This window comes from Convolutriloba macropyga, chromosome 3, assembly GCF_964194025.1.
Source record: "Convolutriloba macropyga chromosome 3, txConMacr16.3, whole genome shotgun sequence".
Classification (NCBI taxonomy): Eukaryota; Metazoa; Xenacoelomorpha; order Acoela; family Convolutidae; genus Convolutriloba; species Convolutriloba macropyga.
The window spans coordinates 42,335,526-42,357,612 of NC_134470.1; the positions used below are offsets into that span (position 1 = coordinate 42,335,526).

Sequence of the window (22,087 nt, forward strand, 5' to 3'; positions counted from 1 at the left end):
TACCCGCATAATGGGAATATCAAATTACCTGTTCCCCTGGGTGATGGGCTACCGAATCTCCCATGTAAATTTCCATTGCCCATGTTAATAGTGGGTAAAATGGGCTGTTTTTTCCATTTATTGGGTGGTAAAAAAAATTAATGTAGCTATCTGTTAATTCCAGTTGGATAAACGTAAAACTTTAAAATCTTTGAATCTTTAAAACTTTAAATCTTTAAAATGGAGGACAGATTTATATAGATGTTTATAAATAATCTGTTTTCATCGTGAAAAAATTTGTGGCTTTTTGTCCGACTGATAACAGAATTTTGTTTGTTAGCAGGAGATATAAATTGAATTTGAAGTAATTACATTTTGGAATAATGTAAGCCCAGAAATGGCAACAGCAGCTGTATTAGTATTATTGATTCGTTTTTAACCACGCTCATTGTTGATTTGGGTTCCGACATTATTAATACGGAATTGTTCACTTTGGGAGTAAAGCAGTCTTAGTTGAGAAAAGACTGAAAACATCTGTTAAGTGCATTGAAATAATTCCTTCAGCTCAGTCTAACCAACCATCCATGAACAAAAGAAACGAGCAAAAGTATTGTTCAAATGCTCTGTGTGAATTGTTTGTTGGCTGTGTGTATGCGTATGCGCATATAAGCACACAACACAAAAATAATATACATTAAGTGACATTGAAAAATGGCAAAAATCTCAATAGTACCAAAATCAGCACATGGCTAATTTAATTTTCACTTTCCCTTAATACACACAAGTTAATAAAAACACAGAGCTGTTATTTTAGTTTTTGTTTAAAAACTGACCAAAGAATGGATATGATATGTAAATGCCCACTACCGGTGGCATTTTAGCCAATATCGCGTATGCCATACATTGAGGAATTACTAAGGCCGTCAGTATAAGTGCCGCGTTTAGATCTAGTAATAGGTTCGACTTGAACGAGTAATTTCTGAATGTTGGAAACAATTGAAGGTTTCGCATCTTCCGGCAGAACCAGTGGAAGGGTGTCAGAACATAATAGCACGAAGATTTTTGGGGTTTATAATTGGCAGGGGCGTGGGCAACTGAGCCATTTGAAGACCTGCTACTGTAATCTCCAGTTTTTCCATGATTTCGTCCCAACAAACCGCTCGTGTAGTAAGCCGCTCGATTACAATGGGGAGGAGCCAAGGAGGAGGGGGGGGGGGGGGGGGTGTGTTGGGGTGGAAATGGGTGGGCTGACTAATGTGATGGTGATGGCGGGAGTAAGCGAAGGATTGGAAAAGGGATTAAATGAGTTGAGTAATTTTTAACCCTCTAATTTTGGCAGAGGTTCTGACTAGAATCTCTCACTGCTCTGAGATGTAAAGATATAAAGACAGTTCAGCCCAAATCAAAGCCATCATATTTTCGATGGCGGCAATTGGCCTGCATCATTTTTGGCTTGTAACGGGACTAGGAGAGCGTATAAGGATGTATTTACTATGCCTTTACTACCTGTTCCTTACCTCTGAATTTTGCAACGTGGCCGACAGGGCGTTTAGCCGACAACCAAAAAATGAGAAATTTAGCCGACAATATAAGTGAAATAAGCGATAAAATTAATTCTGAAGCTGTGATTGGCCAATTTAAATCACTATTATGTGAGCGGACAAATATACCGTCGAATAGCGTAACGAAGGTCTATCAGTGGTCGGATATCCCCCCCCCATGATTGAGACTTTTTTGACCAATTATGATAAAACTGTCGGCAAAATTTTTCCTTGTCGGCTAAACGCCCTGTAGGCCAATTTTCCTAGCACCATTAATCCAACTGTAGACGTCTATTTTAGCACTGATTAAAGACAACGAAGTTCAAAAATATCATTTTTATACATGGTAGTAGCGTGTCAGCAAAATCCGCAATCAAATGATAGGTTGCAAGAGACAAAAATTGAAAGATCACGCACTACTATTGTGATCTATACATAGAAACCGATTAACTAAGGACACACCACATAGAATTTGCAGACATGATTCCTAGGAGAATAGGAAAAAAATAGAAATTCAAAAATACACTCATGAAGACATAGACGAGTAAGAATTGAACCTCTTAAATATGTGTAACATTTCGCTGATGACCCCTGCTAATAAACCACAGTAGTTACATGACAATTTACTCATTGTCAAAATAACCAATGTGCAATAATACCCAATTGATTACTTCTGAACTTTTCAATCAATAAACCGGTCAAAAGTTAGCATTCGGCCTTACAAGAATAATACAAGATTTATAATATTACACATTTCTCATGGAAAAATTGAACAAAGCTTTTGTTGTGTTTGACTTAAATTATGTTTGTATGGTTGTTTGTGAAAATTTAGTGCCGTATTTTGAGAATATTTTTAACTGAATTTTTAGTCTAACTATCTGGTAGGTATTTCATCTGTGGGGCATGTTTTCAATGAGATGAAAATTTTATTAGAAAAAATTGCTTCTTCTCTGCTTCTTACTTCTAGCGTGTTAACTGTTCGCTTCTTCAATTTCGTTTTGCAACTACTGCCTGTGTTTGTTTATAATAATTTTTGCAACTGATTGCGCTTGCTGAAATTCGAATTTGAGAGGAGTTTATTGAGAGGAGTGTTGCAAAAGAATTGACAGTGTAAGTGATTTAAAATCTGTCTACATAATATCCAAATGAGGAGGTAGTGATTTTTTTAACTACCGCTAATCCGAAATTTTTTCTGTTCACAACAAAAAACATAATTTCGCAAATTTGAAACACAAATTGGAGCATTCTACGCTACGCACATACTCTCACAATCCGCTTAGTCTTAAAAATTCAAATACAATTTTTGAATCATTTATTTAGTGACAACGGGCGTCAAGTTTAAATATAGGAAAAGCTCAATTTTCGTTATGTGTCGCTGTTTGCATTTTTTTGCTTTCTATTGTATCACACACACACACACACACACACACACACACACACACACATATATATATATATATATATATATATATATATATATGTGTGTGTGTGTGTGTAAATACATACATACATATATATATATATATATATATATATATATATATATGTATATGTATATATATATATATATATATATATATATATATATATATGTATATACAGATACCAGGATGATATTGTATATCAAATCCGTATATCAAATTTTGGATGAGTACCTCTAAGTTTTTAACGAGTTTCACTAAACATGAGGGAATAAAAAACATCAGATCCTAGAGCAGCTCCTAAAACTTTTTCTTATCAAGTTATTCTTGATCAAACTATCAATTTCGCTTATGCTTTCGATTGACCATAGCTGGCATTTGTCTTTCCTGAGCTTCAAGCCTCAGTCTGCTCCTGATATTTTGGAATCACCAACACTTTAAACAGTTCGTTTCGATAGCTGCACTAATGCCGTCACCAATATACAGGCAACCAACAGTGTTGGGACCAGTTTGGTATTTTACTTTCATTTTTATAAGTAAGAGATCAGGTGGCCACAGAAAACAAAAGTGGACCCAGTGGATCTACCTCTTGCTCACACCCGACTGAATGTCAACCGTTGAGCTAATGAAAAACAAGTGCCTACGATGAGGGTAACAGAAGGAGGCAAAGGTTACTAAACTAGGGGATATTTTGAGTTGTTTTAGAGGCGTATTTTGTGATAGTTTCTTAACTTGTTCATGGTGCTTTAAAAATGGCCTTAAAATGGCCAAAAATGGACAGCAATGCTTATTTTGAAAGAGAAACTTTGGAAATTTGAAATTTGCACAGTGAAACTCTCATACTGGACAGTGAAAATCTCATTGGCTTGATAGTCGTTTTTTGAAAATCTTGCGCCCTTTTTGTTAGTGAGCAATAACGTTTTTTGCAAATATTACAAGTTCGGCAGTACTTGGGGTAAGGAAAAGACTGTGCCAAAACGTACATCGATTATTTATTCTTAAATATGTACAGTATACTTCATTCAGATCTCTCTATTTAGTAAAAAAAAAACTATGCTATGCCTAAACTAGCGTCTGAAACATGCACATATCACCAGTAAACAAGATTTTGAACAAATTCTTTGAACAAATAAGAATGGTAGTCTAAATCTAAACCCCCCAAATCTACTAACCTTTTGCGACAGACAGAGCAGCCTGCTTTTGTATTCGTTCCTGTTGCTTGGTTGTAAACTCAAATGAACAGCGTGTTCTTGTACAGAATAGTCAACAAACTGTAACTACCTTTGGAACTATTCCTCAAAAGAACAAACGCAACTTGCGTCCTTTTCTCACTTGCACAACTTTTACAAAGATAGTTCGGAGGTATTTGGTGGAAAAGAACGAAGCATTGCTCAGTTTTCTTTGATTATTTAGTGTTTCACGGCCGCTCTCAACTTTACCATGAAGGTCACCCAACTTTCTTTCTACTTGAGTCGGTCTAACAGCGGATTGTGGCTATTCAATCATGACACTTGTTAGTTCATAAACATTTACCATTACGTAACACAGTAACACATTGGTTTGTCCATGATTTGGAAACAACATCTATAAATATGGACGTTGCAATTAATTAGGATCGCTGTTGTTAAATTGTTCTGGCTAAATCTAACAACTAAGACTCTATCGAACTTTGTTTAATCGATTTGATTGAAAAGTTTTATAGTTGCAATCGGGGTTGGATCTAACAAAATACAGTCATATACATTAACAATTGGTGGTATTAGCTCATATCAAATTTTACATTAGCAGAACCGGAAACTGATAAGACGCCATAACTTATGAATTTGTAGAAACAACGAGACTTAAGTTCACACATTAACAGAAGATTCTCATATTGGAGTACACAATAACTGCCAATAAATACGATAACATATATTTGGCTCGTGTTACATGAAAAGGAAAATATGGCGGAATGTGGGTTTGTAATCACATTAGTTCACATAAATGATGAGATGGAACTGGCTTTCAGAAGAATTAGGACATTTGGAGGGCAAATTACTGAACCTATTTATTTTGAATATTCTGCTATATGTCCTTGAAATACGCTCTTCTGCGCATCTGCAGTCTTTAGATCCATATATTGATTACATATAACTCAAGTTGAATTGGTAAATTTATTCATTACAAAAAATAGAAAAAACTGGTTCCATGGACACCTATTTCAAATTCGAATTCCGCAAGCCAGCCGGTACCGAACTACAAAGGGACCGCTTTCAACTCAACTATGATATCCGCAAAAGAATAATAATGCATGCCGCTCAAGCATATAGGAAATAACAATCACACAACAAAAAATGTGAGGGACTAACCGAATGGGCGACAAATTTTGCCTACTAAATATACGATCCTAAATACGAAATTTTGATCAAAATGAATTTAGTTGAAAGACTTGCCAAAAAAACCACAGGTCTTTGTACTAACGGAAACATGGACTAGAGATGATCCAAACTGGAGCTTAGAAAAAATAACACTTTATTTATCCAAAAAATAATGTCAAGAGGTAAAATCATCAATGGTAGTGTACGGTAATATAATAATAATAAGAATAATAATAGCTTTAAAGATAAAAAATACAGGTGGGTCAACAACAGAAAGTATTAATTAATCTTGTAATGCACTAAAGAAGGATCAACGAAAACGTACATCGCGCTCAGAAACAATTGCTTTTGCCACTTGGTACGTTTCGCAAAAATCTTTAGAAAAATTCTGTTTGATATGTGTTTTTACATCAAGTAGGGATATGTTTTCAACAAATTTTTGAACGTCGAATTTCATAAGGGAACCGTTGTATTTAAAAAACAGTTCTGCATGTATTTAGTTTTTGGTATCAGTTTGCAGTAGTAGCTGTTTGTTCGTTTGTTTCTAGTTACTTCGAAGGTTGGGTAATTAATTTTCCGAGATGCTTGTAAATGACCGCTAAATATTTTCCACATATGGAAGGTCCTTTTATATCTGAAAAATTCAGTTGCTGGCAATATTTTAACTTTTAATTTCAAATCTCTCGATGAATCACTTTTTTTCCGATAAGTAGGGTCTTTAAAGCGCAATTAAATTGTTTATCAAGTGAAAGTATCAGTTTTTGACTTATTTCTGATAAAAGTACCAAAGAATAATGTAGATGGCTAAAAACTAGTGACTGTAGAAGAAGTAGGCGGGTCTGAAAGTCAAATGTTTTTTGAATTTCGGCAGTGGTTTTAATTCCGCATGCCATTCTTTTAAGAAGTTTCTTAACTTCTTGGAAATTTAAATGACGATTTTATGTATTCAATTATCTTACCGCCAACTTTAATTGACCCTCCGGTGGTGTTTTTATTCTTCTTTGTAATTACAATTAATTGAATTTTTCAGCAATAAGGTTTATTGAATGTATATTGAAGTAATCATGAGCTAATTTGCCAGATTCTTCAAGTCTTCGTAAGCATTTTTTCAAATCCTTATGTTCTGTGAAAAGTAGTGTGTCATCTGCGTAATGAACAATTTTACAGTTAGTTGGTATGTTTTTTGACAGGTCATTTATGTAAAGATTAAATAGAAGTGGGCCGAATACTGTACCTTGAGGCACACCTTGATAAAGTTTTATCCAGTCGGATTTGACGTTGTTAACAATGGGTTGTTGCCTACAATCTGTTATGAACTCAATCAGTAATTCAACAGCATTTTCACTAAAGTTCACGGAAATTAACCTTTTTTTCAAAGTGTTATGCTTGCTGGAATCAAAAGCTTTTGATAAATTGAGAAGATGAGTTGTGATGATCTTGTTATTGTCAATATCAAGTCGGAACGATTCGGTGCAATACAAAAGAGCATCAATTGTTGAATAGTTGTTTCTAAAACCGGATTGCGTTTCTGAAAAGCAGCGTTCGTTGTGCAAAAACTCAACGATTTGCTTTTGCAACAGTCTCTCAAAACCTTTAGACAGAGCAGATGTTACTGAGATAGGTCTATGGTTTTCAGGGTTACCAGGATCATCTTTTTTGAACAGAGAATAACATATGCGGTTTTAAGGTTGTTGGGAAACCTCCTGTCACCGATGAAACTGTTAATGACGTTCGTTAAGTGTCCTACAGTTACATCATAACCATCTTTTAAGGCCCATGGACGTATATTTGAGGTTTCTATTGGTTTTTGACTATTTAAAGACTTTATTTCTTTTTTTAGCTCGAATTCTGTAATGAATCAGAACCGAAACTGATTTTGTGCGCGTACTAGATGCAAGCTGTTAAAAGAATCCTTAAAATTTGCTGGTGCTAGCGTGTTTGTTTTACAGAAGAAGTCACCTAACCTGGAAAATTTATAATTTATTAAATTTGCCATTTTAAAGTTTTCCGACACCTAATTACTAAAAGAATATCTTAGGCGAAAAAATTCTGTTGATATCTTTGTTATCTTTCTCAGAGAATTCAAAATTCTCCTTTTTTCTTTTGAGGAAGTGGGCAATTTAAATAAATTGTTAACCAAACCATCGCTTTGAAGCTTTAATTTTTTTTAATCATTTCTTATGAAAAGGCGTTTCATTAGCACATTTGTTTTTAATGCAAGAGTCATTATGCTGTTGAATTACTCGAGTTTATGATAAACATTGTCAACGCAATTTAAATATGCCTAATTCAATGACCTCAAAATTGTACAAAAAATTTCCTTCGAAAAATGTTTTTTTTTATCAAATTGTAACTTCGTGGTGGGCAATTTCTTGAGCTTCAATCTAAAATTAGAAAATAGTACCGTTGCAAGATGATTGATTTTTAAATAAGTGTTGAAATTTAAATTTTGGTCCTATGCCTGTCAGATGTATTGTCTGTAATGATATAATCATTTAATGAGTTAAATTGTTGTGTATTTGGCACAGATTGATTACATAATTGCAAGCTATCTGGCGTTAGAATTGTATATAATGAAGACTTTTGATTCATATTTAGATAATTAATTTTAAAATCGCCCATCAGAACAAATTTAAATCCTATTGTAGAAATTTTGTCAATAATGAAAACTAATTTATCCAAAAAATTAGAACTCAAATGTTTTTGTGGATTGTAGAGTACGCCAACGATCAGTTTATTATTTGCAAGGGAGATTTCTAAAAACAGAGCTTCGAAGCTGGTGTTCATCTTCAAATCATTTCGATTTCTCGGTTTCAGATATTTAGGTACAATTAGCATGACAACAACACCTCTCTGTTTTGCTATTTGGCTTAAATTGCGGTCAGGTCTAAAGGAAACAAGTTTTTCACTGTCTAGTCTGGTATGGTTTGGTATCATTTTCCTATAGTCTGGTATCATTTTCCGAGGAAAGCCAGGTCTCTGTCAAACCTATAATTGTATTGTGCCCAAAATCTTTTAATAAAATTTTTAGATCTCCGCGTCTGCGATTTAGACTCCTGCCATTCAAAATTTTGAACTTCAATTGATCTTCTGTCTGTTTAACATGTTTTAAGACATCAGCAACTAACAGGGCCTGGATTTTTCTCAATATCGCCAGATAGAATCAGTAGTAGTAAAACACTTAAAGTTCGGATGCTAGCAGCAGCAAAGATGATGCAAATGTTCAAATGAATTTTTACGTACCAAGTGGCACAAAAAGAGGTAAAACTTATCATTGTTTGGTTTCACACTTTGAGACACATTATACTCTCACTGTTACAGTGCACAAGACATACATATTTATTATGGGTGCTGTTAGTTTGAAAAACTTCATTACAATTTTTAAATGAAAAAAGTACGAAATATCTTTAAAGCGCAAGCCAACAAAAACTGAGAGCCTCTCATATAAGTGTAAATCGGCCTCCTAGTTGTCTTGGTTCCAAGTGCCTTATTCTTGATGTACCCAAAATGAAATTTCGTGACTCAATTTTGATTATTTTTGTCCTAAATCGAGGGGTTTTTTTTGCTCAACTACAGTTTTTTTAGGTAACATAAACTTTTTGTGGTCTGGTTTAGTGTTAGGTGTTGCACATGCTGAAGTCATCTCAATTCCACGTTCATCATCTGTTGATTGATTGCCCTCCTCGGTCGATAATTAGAAGATGATAAATTATTTTTGTTTTTGTTTAATGATAACTTCAAAGAATGTATCTCTCATTTATGCCATTGCTTAAACCCTCTTGAAGTATAAGGAACTTCGAACATGCCATTGCGATGGAATTGATGGAGGTGTAGGAGTGTTTTTATCAGACAAAACTTAAAATAATAAAGACGATTAGGAGCAGTATTTGAAATATACAAACTATAAGTGAAAAAGTTGAAAACAGAAAATAGACATTTGTAAATACAAGTGTATATAAATAACTAATTGAAGCTCTAAATTATTCAATTGACGCATTTTTATTTTTGTAGCGGACCACATTATGTCATAGGATGTGAAAAAATATGCAACATATGATTAGATAAAAACAATAACATATAATTAGTTGCGATTTTTATAAAGATCTATTACGCAATAACAAAACAGATTAATATTAGTCCAATAGCTGTCATATTTTTAAATAAGGCGAATTTAGTAACACGTGAAGCTCCTGTGTCCTATGTCTCAAACAGAAACAGATTTGTTTTCAAAAAAGATTGTTGCTTTAATAAAAAAGCATATTGGAGCACTATTCTGCTTTTTCTAAATTAATCAGCTCCCAGCAGATTATTTTCACACAAAAGAGCACTTTTTAAATATCAAAGCAACCCCACAAGCTTAAAAATGTGTAAATCGGAGAAAAACATATACTAATATGTATTACTCATGCTGAAGGAAAATTATTATAAAACTGATAGCAAAGAGCGCAAAGATAAAAGATAGGAATGGTTACAAGAGATAATCGGGTTACTACTAGGGTAAAAGAGTGGCAGCCGAAAACCGATAAGTTACTTCAGCATTGAAAGTTAAATAAAATTGATGAGTTCAAAAGAAATAAAGAACAGGGAAGTAGGTAGTAAAGGTAAAGATGCACGTAAATTAGCTAAAAACAATTTTCCATGAACGGAAGATAAGAGATGAAGCTAGTAAAAAGTCATTGTTCAGTCTAGTAAAAAAATGTTTTGATCTGGTCCCGCAATTGAAGAGCAGCAACATTTGCAAAACGCTTTCAAGTTTTTAAAAAAATTTATGCAATCTATTATGCTTGCAGACAAGACTCTCGCTGATATTTATGAAACAAAAGAAGGTCTGCATAACAAAAGATCTGAGGATATATTTGATACGGACTTTGCAACAGTGAAAACTGACCTCATGTTCTTATATCAAGTATTATCCTAAAATTTTGAAAGAGGCTCAGGTGTTATCTTTCCATAAGAAAGGTTGCAGAACGAACCGAAACATATTCACACCAATATTCTTTTGCCGATACATGGCCAATTGTTTGAAAAATTAATCACTGCGGGTTCAGAAGTAAAAGAAATACTATCGATGCAATTGCTCAAAACGCAAGAAAATATGCAACATAACAAAAACAATAATGAATCATCATATTGTGCGTTTGGAATATCTGGTGTTTCTGTTCCCAATTAGTACTTATTTGAAAACAATTGTTTGTTTCCGTGGAAGACTTTCTTTCAGAAACCAGAGACATTGAACTTGATGTTCCTCAGGGGTCAGTGATGGGAGCATTTCTCTAATTCATTTATATTAATGATCTTCCGATTGTGTGAAAAAAGACTAATATAACCCTATTTGCCGTTGATACATCGAATTTCTGCTCTCTATAAGAAGGACACAAGAATATAGAACAAGATTTCTATTAATTTGCAACTGTAGGGAGGAAACTCCAATGAATACAAATCAACGCAAAGGTACAGTCTAAACGACGTAAGGTACCTATAAACACTAATAAAATTTTTCATATTAAACAAACAAACTATTAAATATTTAAGTGTAATTTGGACCAAGAGATTGCAGAATAATTAGAAGGAATGAAAGGTAAATAAAATTGATGAGTTCAAAAGAAATAAAGTACAGGGAAGTAAGTAATAAAGGTAAAGATGCACGTAAATTAGCTAAAAAACAATTTTCCATGAACGGAAGATAATAGATGAAGCTAGTAAAAAGTCACTGTTCAGTCTAGTAAAAAAAATGTTTTGACCTGGTCCCGCAATTGAAGAGCAGCAACATTTGCAAAACGCTTTCAAGTTTTTAAAAAATTTTCGACAATCTATTATGCTTGCAGACAAGACACTCGCTGGTATTTATGAAACAATAGAAGGTCTGCATAACAAAAGATCTGAGGATATATTTGATACGGACTTTGCAACAGTGAAAACTGACCTCATGTTCTTATCTCAAGTATTATCCTAAAATTTTGAAAGAGGCTCAGGTGTTATCTTTCCATAAGAAAGGTTGCAGAACGAACCGAAACATATTCACACCAATATTCTTTTGCCGATACATGGCCAATTGTTTGAAAAATTAATCACTGCGGGTTCAGAAGTAAAAGAAATACTATCGATACAATTGCTCAAAACGGAAGTAAATATGCGATATAACAAAAACAATAATGAATCATCATATTGTGCGTTTGGAATATCTGGTGTTTCTGTTCCCAATTAGTACTTATTTGAAAGAAAACAGTTTGTTTCCGTGGAAGTCTTTCTTTCAGAAACCAGAGAAATTGAACCTGATGTTCCTCAGGGTTCAGTACTGGGAGCATTTCTCTAATTCATTTATATTAATGATCTTCCGATTGTGTGCAAAAAGACTAATATAACCCTATTTGCCGTTGATACATCGAATTTCTGCTCTCTATAAGAAGGACACAAGAATATAGAACAAGATTTCTACTAATTTGCAACTGGAGGGAGGAAACTCCAATGAATACAAATCAACGCAAATATACAGTCTAAACGACCTAAGGTACCTATAAACACTAATAAAATTTTTCATATTAAACAAACAAACTATTAAATATTTAAGTGTAATTTGGACCAAGAAATTGCAGAATAATTAGAAGGAATAACAATGAAGTTGAAACGGGTAACAATTTGTTTCTACAATTTCAAAAAATTTCTCAGTCTTGCAACTCTGGCACTCTTGAACAAAAATTTGTTCAAACCATTCTGCAAAAGGGAGCCTTAGTGTATAGAACTGCGAAAAAACTGAACTTGAGAAGACTAACCGGTGACAAGACAATATCTTCCAAATTATTTTTGTTCTTAAAACGATTAACGCACATGAACTCCGTCTCCCTGAGTTCAATAAGGTTCGTTCCAGGGTTCCTAGACAAGATTCGCCCATTTTTTTTTTGAAAAAATGCGATTACAAGTTTGAAATAAAGGGGCCAGAAGAATTAAACTTAAATTTTAAGCAAATACGACAGCAAACAATTAAAAAACACCTTTGGCAATGCGAGAGAATAAATTATTGAAATATGTTTCAAAGCTGGAAATCAACAACATTAAAGTTTGAATAACGCTATCAGAAAAACATTTTTCAACGTTTTTACATAAACTGAGGGATAAATACTTACAGGGAAACGAATTCCTTTTCAAACGATTCTGGCAGAGGTCGGTTAAATCTTTATGTTGGTTTCATTTTGGCCAATGTTCTTGTACAAAGACATTAATCAACAGGTTTCGACTTAGGTGAATTAGCTGATTGTACGAATGCATTATACATGTTATAGAACCTTCTTTCGAAACTCAGACTTAATCTTATCTTAAACCGCGGAAAAATCAGATACTACTTTAACAATCTACGTAAAATATTTGTTACATGGTAAGTGAGAATTCGAAGCAGTTAAATGAAGTATGTTGCAGATGACACCACAATCCTCAACAAAGCCGCTAATTTAACAGCAAGTGGTTTGTCTTCTCAGCTTTTGTTTCTGAAAACCGAAAGGGATCTTGAAACAGAAAAAGCTTGACTTCCCCATCGAACATTTTCAATGACATGTTTCGGAGACCTTCTGATAAAATAAAATTAAACATAAAAACCTTCCAAAACAGATTTATTAAAGAAGGGCACAAGAGTCCCAAAAAATGGCAAACGACAGACGCACAACCCCACATTTTTATGCTGGTTAAATAAGGAAATTCCAGCGAATAGAAGATAAGGTTATAGTTAAACAAACGGTTCAAAAAAGTCTTAAAAAGTAGGAATTTGCAAAGAACGCTTCATGGTTCAGAAATTTCAGAATTTGTTTTTATTTTTCTATGAGAAAAAAATCGCTGCCGAGCAAAACTAAATTCTGAAATCGTTTTCCTACGTGTCACTAATTGATGGTGCTCTTTCAACGAACATGTGGGAATACGTTCAAACAAGAAAAAAATCTCGAACATAGCTTTTTAAGTTCGGAAAAACAACAATCAGTTTCTGATTTTTCAGAATGAAAATAATTTAGAGTTTACCGTTAAATTGAATAGACTTTTACCAATAATGGGTCTAAGTTTTTACCTTTTTTGCAACATTCTGTTTTACAAGAGAGAGAGAGAGAGAGAGAGAGAGAGAGAGAGAGAGAGAGGGTGAGGGAGAAATGTATCAAAACTGACACCAGACAAAGCAAAAGATAACAATTTCCAGCAATTTCGGGATAAAAGTTTCCCAATGAACCTGAAGCACATAATAATAATCTTTCGTCAATGTGATCAAAAGTCAACTCAATCCTTTTTTGAAAGTTTACGGCCGAATGTTTTCGAAAATTTGATTACATTTTGAATGTTTAATTTGTGAATCGACGTTTTCTAACAACGTTTGCTAACCTATGATTGCAACATTTTGAGTACCAATTAAATGAGCGTGTGAACGGCCTATGCAGGTTGCTCGAAAACAAACTGTAGTCACAGTCCAAAAATATTTACAAGCAAACAATTAAAGCATCCTTTGGCAATGCGAGTAAATAAGATAAGCAAATATGTTTCAAAGCTGGAAGTCGATAACTTTAAAGTTTGAATAACGCTATCGGAAAAACAATTTCCAAAGTTTTTACATAAACTGAGGGATAAATAATTACAGGGAAGCGAATTTCTTTTCCAACGATTCTGGCAGGGGTAAAATAAATCTTTATGTTGTTTTCATTTTGGTCAATTTTCTTGTACAAAGACATTAATCAACAGGTTTCGACTTAGTTGAATTAGCTGATTGTACGAATGCATTATACATGTTATAGAACCTTTCGAAACTCAAACTTAATCCTATGTTAAACAGTGGAAAAATCAGATACTGCATTCAAAATCTACGCAAAATATTTGTTAAAATGCAACTCAACATCATATCTCATGCGGCAGAGAAGTCTGGCTATGCAATTGAAGCTGCTGAAGATCGAAAATATGCTCAGTATGAAAATAGCTGTGCTCAACAATGAATTTTGTTCGTCCCTCTGGCAATTGAAGTTTTTGGCGGTCTGTCGAGGACTCGGAAGAAGGCCTTACTGCGCATGTCGTTGTTAGCTGATAGCAAAAATTATCAGTCAGTGGGACAATCCATTGCCTTCAACAGAGCAGTTCAATCACTTTCTGTTGTCATTATACGAGGATCAGCTAATGTGCTGTTGTCGCGAGCCCCGTAGTTGAACGCAACAATTAGTTGAACTTGTCTGATAATCAGCGACCCGATTGTGTGGGACGCAATGTGAAGATAACTTTTCCTAGATGCTTGTGTTGAGCTGAATCAATCTCTTGATGAATTAGAAACAAGCCCGAAATTTTATTGAAATCACCAAATGAGAGGGGAATATTCTCGTAAGCAATGTCATCCAACAGTAAGGTACTTGAGCCCGGTTCATTAACGCGACGAAATTAAAAAATCGAGAGATAAAAGGCTGAGGGAGAGAGGAAGAAACGTGAGAGATCGGAGAAAACATTAAGGTTGGCAATAAGAAATAATCAGCAATTATTTAAATTTTAGATCAATATAAACCAAGATTTTTGATAATGGCGACCACGCAGATTGAAAGAATTCAAAATTTGTACGTAAAAAAACATGGTAAGTGAGAATTCGAAGCAGCTAAATGAAGTATGTTTCAGATGACACCACAATTTTCAACAAAGCCGCTAATTTAACATCAAGTGGTTTGACTTCTCATTATATGTTTCTGAAAACCGAAAGTGATCTTGTACCAAAAAAAACTTGACTCCCACCCCCCCCCCCCCCGAACAATGACATGTTTTGGAGACCTTCTGGTAAAATAAAATTAAACACAAAAACCTTCCAAAACATTTTTTTAAAGAAAAGCACCAGAGTCCCAAAAAGAGCAAAGGACAGACGCAGCACCCCACAACCTTATGCTGGTTAAATAAACAAATTCCAGCGAATAGAAGATAAGGTTATAGTTAAACTAATGGTTCAATAAATTCTTAAAAAGTAGCAATTTGCAAACAACGCTTCATGGTTCAGAAATTTCAAAATTTGTTTTTATTTTTCTGTGAGAAGAAAATTGCTGCCGAGCAACACTAACTTCTGAAATCGTTTTTCCTATGTGTCACTAATTGATGGTGCTCTTTCAACGAACATATGGAAATAGGTTCAGCCAAGAAAAAAATCTCGAACATATCTTTTTAAGTCAGGAAAAACAACAATCAATTTCTAATTTTTCAGAATAAAAATAAATTAGAATTTACCGTTAAATTGAAATAGACTTTTAACAATAATGGGTCATAAGTTTTTACCTTTTTTTGCAACATTCTGTTTTACAAGAGAGAGAGAGAGAGAGAGAGAGAGAGAGAGAGAGAGAGAGAGAGAGAGAGAGGGTGAGGGAGAAATGTATCAAAACTGACGCCAGACAAAGCAAAAGATAACAACTTCCAGCAATTTCGGGATAAAAGTTTCCCAATGAACCTGAAGCACATAATAATAATCTTTCGTCAATGTGGTCAAAAGTCAACTCAATTCTTTTTTGCAAGTTTACGGCCAAATGTTTTCGAAAATTTGATTAGATTTTGAATGTTTTTTTTTGTGAATCGACGTTTTCTATCAACGTTTGCTAACGTATGATTGCAACATTTTGACTACCAATTAAATGAGGGTGTAAACGGTCCATGCAGCTGGTTCGAAAACCAACTGTAGGTACAGTCCAAAAATATTTGAGAAGTTTCTGAGCTAAGTGGACATAAGTTGCCTAAACGCGTTCTCAACTCCATGAACAGAAAAATTGGAACGTTTGTTAGCACTATTTTGGTACGTTTCAGTACATTTAGTTGGTACGATTTTAGAACTATTTTTGAGTAGTTTCTGAGTAGTCTTTTGCCAAAAGTTGAGAAAAAAACTGAGAGGTCATTTGACTTTTTTAGAAAACCATAATTGCAGGGTAGTAGTTCATGCTAATCCGCTAATCTCATCAACCAACTACCCTCACCACACACACTCACCACACATTCCAACCAATCATATACCAATTTCTATAACATCTTTTCTCTCAAAGATTTTTGAGAAACTTTACAAAGCGCAGATGGAGGACTATTTGCACGCATTTTTTTGAAGTAAGGAGAAAATATTCTACCATAGACGCATTAGTTTACTTCACTGAGCGAGTTAGAAATGAATTGAAAAAAAATTACGTGTGCTTTTGATCACTCAAATGCCTTCGACTCAATCAATCAAACTATACTATTAAAAAAAATTGAAATGTCTTGGATTCAATGATTCATCAGTAAAAAATATTATCAAGTTTCCTAAGCGGTAGGATGCAAAGAGTAGTTGTGAATGATGAAACTGCGGACTGGATTCAATTACATCATGGGCTCCCTCAAGGTACAATTATAGGACCGCTTTTATTCAGTCTTTATGTGAACGATTTAGAACAAAAAACGCGTGAAATCATCCAATACGCTGACGATACTGTTCCTTTGACATCACATTGCGACGTTCATGTTTGTAAAAAGTCACCTGAGCACTCAATAGAAGATATACCTGACTACTTTACGTCACTGGCACTGAAAATAAATGCAGATAAAACTGGATTTATTGTATTTGGCAAAAAGAATCAACCACATTTACTACAAAACCGAGATCAAAAAATTGAAGAGACTGCTCAAGTGAAATATCTGGGTGTAACTATAGATAATGAACTCAGCTATCAAACAGAAGTTAAGAATCTGGTGTCGAAAAAAGCCCAAAGTATTGATTGCTTTTTAACCTGAGAGACTGTCTACCAAACAACCTACTTCCTGTTAAGATAAATTCTTTAGTTATTAGCCATTTACAATATCTAGCCGTACTTTTGAGCACAGATGGTAACAATTTAATCATTACTTTAGAAAAACAATTAGGCTGGACAGTAAGAGCGTGTTATGATTGTTCAAAGTTGGAGTCATCTACAGATATTAAGCTGCAGCAGAAAAGATTACCTGTTCATCTCCTGCTTGTTTACAGAATAACCTGCTACCTTTTGCCTTAATTACTAATAAAAAAAACCAGCATTCAATAGTCTAAATGGACCCTTGCTACCTACTTTTGACTGCTATAAACGTCAAAGAACTGGAAAGTTTTTTCATCGAACAGTTAGTAGGAGCAAACACTACGATAAAAGCGTAATCCGAAGACGTATTGAATTTTTGAACAAGTTGCCTAAAAATCTTTTGTTCTCCCCATGTAATTACCCTACACTCAAAAGAAATCTAAGAGTTTTTTTCTTTAAACAGTTTTTTGCTAACTATAAAAATTATAATTTTTTTGTAAAGTTTCATGGCGTGACTTCAAATTTTTGTGACTTCTCAAAAGCAATAATTATAAAAAAAATGTTTGGATTTGTTCGCATTAGTAAATAATGTAAGTGTGACTTCTCTCTATACCTAATGATTGAAAACTTAATTTATTTCCTTTGAAATGTATAGTTTTTGTAATATTGTAATAATTAATCATGTAACATTATGCCTGTAAAATACACTGCCTTGAAGTTTACACTAGTCTGTAGATACTCAGGTAGTTCAGTGTTTTTCACACACACACACACACACACACACACACACACACACACACACTCATGCCCACGCGCACGCACACCCACACACACGCACACACACAAACGCACACACACACACACACACACACACACACACACACACGGGCGCAACACACACACACACGCACGCACACACGCAATACATAAACACAACCCCCCGAAACTCTAGCATATACACGTGCACCGCTCCACCCCACCCGACCCCTACACACACCAAAACGCACGGCCTTGCTACACATCACATAAGTAATTATTATGGGTTAGTCAGAGAGAACTATTGGTAAGTCTACTTCGCGCGCAGAAATAAGTAACCCTAACTCTATATCTCTTAGGGATGCAAAAAGAGCCCATTTTGGGTCAGCCTTAGTTCCCCGTGCGAGTGAAACTTGTACTAACTGTATGGACGGCAAAATGTTGTTAAGAATCTTTTCAACAGTTGAAGTGTGAAGAAATTTGAAGCATAGAAGTTTGAAGAATGAACAAAGACGCTCATCTGAGATCAATCGTTCTAAACATGTTCAAAAAAACAGAAAATCACATTTATGGTAATTTATATAACTCACTAGTAGTAATATATATAACTCACTACAGAATGGTTTTCTATACGTTTTCACTTACTTGAGTTCATAATGGTCATTGATTATCATGGACCGATCTAATAACTTCTGCTTTTTACTACTTCTATTCTTAATTAGCTATCGTTTGCCAAAACTCTCAATGTAGTTTTAACAAAGATTTAACTAAAGTACTCCAGACGGTGCCAGGAAATTGGGCCGAAAGGAAAATTAGCCGAATGGAAAATTAACCGAAAAAAGACCAATCAGATTTGAGAACGCACATTGTTATTGCGAGAATAACATGTTCGGCCGTAACGGCTGTGATGTTTTGTTCGGTTGTGATATATTCCTGTCAAGTTCCATAGGCCGCTGAGGCATGACCGCGGCCCGCGAGTTATGACCAAATGCGTTAATTTCATGTGTGAGTTAGATAATTGCGCGTCCCATTTGTCTTTGCATACAGCAATTAACTCAATCAATTATTTCAGCTACTTAACGATAAGTTTTGACTTTATCGGCTGATTTTCACGTCAGCTAGTTTTTCGGACACTACTCCAGACTACATTCATGCAAACGGCGGTAAAAATGGTTTAAAATCGTAGACTAGCAGGCCCGCAAAAGCATCAAAATAAAATCATTTAAAGGAACAGATGGTTTATTTTGGGCTGCATTTTTGAGGAGCTGTAGCAGATGAAATACTGAATGTACACCTCCAACCAATCAGAGACTGAGAAGACCCTATTCTTTTTTTATATTGCGTGCTTACAGGGCTAACTTCAGTCAGTCTAAAAGAGTAGATAGTTACGCTATGTGTACATCCTAAACCTTGACTCCGGTGATATGTATCTTATACACCGTTACAATTGAAGTATATATTCAGTCTTTTACAGAGTCGGTTAGTCTGAGTGAAATTTATGTTTAATAATATAAAGATTACATATAATTGACTGCAAATTTATTACCAATTTTGGTTCAGATGACAAATTTGTTCACATAAATTAAATGATTATTCACAAAAAGGCCTTGAGTTATCTCTTGTTCACAATAACCAACGAGTTACGTTAATCTCGACTGCTTTTTAATCATGTGGTCATATTAAAAATCAAAGTTCATTTTATACAAAATTCATTACTTACATGTGATTTAAGAAATCATAAAAATATGCACTTAGCTGTTGAAGCTGAAGATTCAGTTTTACTTTGATTTTATGATCAATACTTTCAATTTTAACATGAATCTGAGCATCGTTTGATTTTCCATCCATCAGACCAGAAACCAGACATCAATACGTTGAACTCAATCTTAATTTAGTTCTTGGTCAATATTAGGTTGCTCCGAAAATAAAAGAGCATTTAAAAATTTTAGATTAAAGCATAAAGAGAACAGATTGTAGTGAACAGCGAATTTCTCTGAATTATCCTGCAACATCAAACTCAACACATTGAAAAAAACGCAAAAAATGAAAAATTTGACAACACGAAGTTAGAGTTAGAGCTACGGAGCCTTATGAACTTGGTTTTTTTTCTGATAGCCCCCATTAAAGCAAATAAAGTTCTGGTAAATTAATGAGAGGGAACAAGCAACTGAAGTTTTAGTGAAATTTGAATTCACTTAATGAGCAGGGAAAATGAAAGTGGATGGGATATGTATGACTTCACAAATTTAGATGACAGACCTGGGTCGCCAATTCTTAGTAGTCATACAAGGATCAGATACGATGTCATACAAATCATAGCGTATTTCCTAGTACGATCCTTGTATGACTACTAAGAAATCATACATGATCCTTGTTTGATTACCAGGAAATCATATATGATCCTAGTATGATTACCAAGAATCGTACACCCTTTTTTCATAAAACATTTTCCAATTATATTTTTAAAATTTTATTCGATTAGGCATCATTTTGTGATATGATCCTTCAAAAGACCCTAGCCTACAATATCATTTGCAAAGTTGGGCACTAAATAAAAGAAAAAGTCCAAACACATAACCAAAGATCTGATACTGCTCATTTATAAGAACCATAGAAAAAAATTTTTAGCATACAACATCAAAATCGTTTTGTAAATATGTTCAAATTGCAAAGTTATTCTTTTAGTGCATACAAAGAATCAATTGTGGATTGCAAATGCATTATACTCATTTGATATCTCATCAGATTACATTATACGGAGAGCTGTGGCACCAGTCAATGTTTTATGTGTCATATATGACCTTGTATGATTTCCAAGAAATTTTTTCAACCTCGATAGAAAATGAAATTTAAACAATTTTTAGGCTTTGAAATTTTATGTATGATCCCTGAATGATTACTAGGAAATCAGAAATTCAGACAGTAAATTCAGAAAGTCAGACAATAAACCTGCACCGTGGGCAGTGAAATCGAAAATCGGATGGGCCTTAAGTGGTCCCCTACCAGCAAAGCAAGCAACAACTCTTGCTACAACGGCAACCTCAATAGAAAAAGAGAAGTTAGCAACCCAAATGAGTAAGTGGTGGGACATCGAGTCGTACGCCTCAAAATGCGATTTCACTGCTCATTCGAAAGATGAACAGAGAGCAGTCAAGACATTGGAGCGAACAACTCGATTCACCGGTGAAAGATTTGAAGTTGGTCTTTTATGGCGAGAAGATGAGGTGAAGTTTCCAAATAACTTCTAATCAGCTATGGGGCAGCTGAAGTCCCTAGAAGGGCTCCCACATAGAGCTGATAAGTTATAAAAGCATCATCAGGAAGCCATTGATTCAAACTTTTTTCGCTTCCTCTCATACAAAACTTCGCTTTGAGCCAACCTAGAATTGATGTTTCTTCAAATTGATGTCCCATGCAGTGACAACCGATACAATTTTTCGAGCAAAAAGAACCAGAGCACAAGATGGAATGTTATTGAGTATACACTATACGTTTTTAGCGCCGAGATCTTGCCGACTTCTGCAAATTACGCTTTGCATCAAGTGGCGAAAGATAGCGCGAAAGACGATGAACATCAAGTCAAAACTGTCCAGCAAATTTTCTACATGGACGATCTCCTCAAGTCAGTCAGAAAACCTCAAGAAGCAAAAAAAGTCCACCAAAGTTCAAAAAATCCGCAGCAAATGCGGATTGAATTTAACGTAATGGATAACGAGTGACAAATAAGTCACAGATCCCAAAAGCAGACAAATCAACAAAGGTTGTGAAAAACCTTCGAGGCCGAACCACAATCATCCTCAATCCTTGGACTAAACTAGAATGCGGCCACAGATAGTCTCATTGTCTGTCGCGGAACTGAGCAAGAAGTTCGAGCAAAAATAACTCAGAGAGGATCCTTTTCTCCCGGAAGTGTTCCACCCATTTCGAATACTATCATCCTTCAACATAAGGATGCGGTTTCTACCTTAAAGCATTTGAGCAGAAATGGGACAGGCATGAGACAATGAATTGTCAGCCGAACACTCAAAGCTATTCAACGATTGGTGCTATGAGTCGAAAGAAATAAGGACGACGTCATTAAAAAGGAATTTATTTTGAAAGCAGAGGCACAAATTTGAGGACTCCTCATTTTCACAGACGAGTCAGAAAAAACAATGCGCGTCATGGAACATCTTCAAGACAAAGCTACGTTGATAGGAAAAAGCCTATCTGATAGGAATATTTCGTGTAGCAACTATCAGACACAGACAATTCCGAAGTTAGAAATT

General features: G+C 34.7%; 1 protein-coding gene across 5 annotated transcripts in view; it reads right to left on the reverse strand.

The window, feature by feature from the left end:
- The window catches only part of LOC142336213 (uncharacterized), an 87,894-nt gene that overhangs the window by 61,205 nt on the left and 4,602 nt on the right, over positions 1-22,087 (reverse strand). The window contains exon 1 of one of the 5 annotated variants that reach the window (XM_075384876.1): positions 18,243-18,403. The exons of 1 other annotated variant lie outside the window; for it this stretch is intronic. The gene's annotated coding sequence lies outside the window, so the exon portion shown is untranslated. Of the gene's footprint in view, positions 1-28; positions 653-4,113; positions 4,475-18,242; positions 18,404-22,087 lie in introns of those variants that run through there. 3 more of the 5 variants (XM_075384875.1, XM_075384877.1, XM_075384874.1) reach the window with 3 other exon arrangements.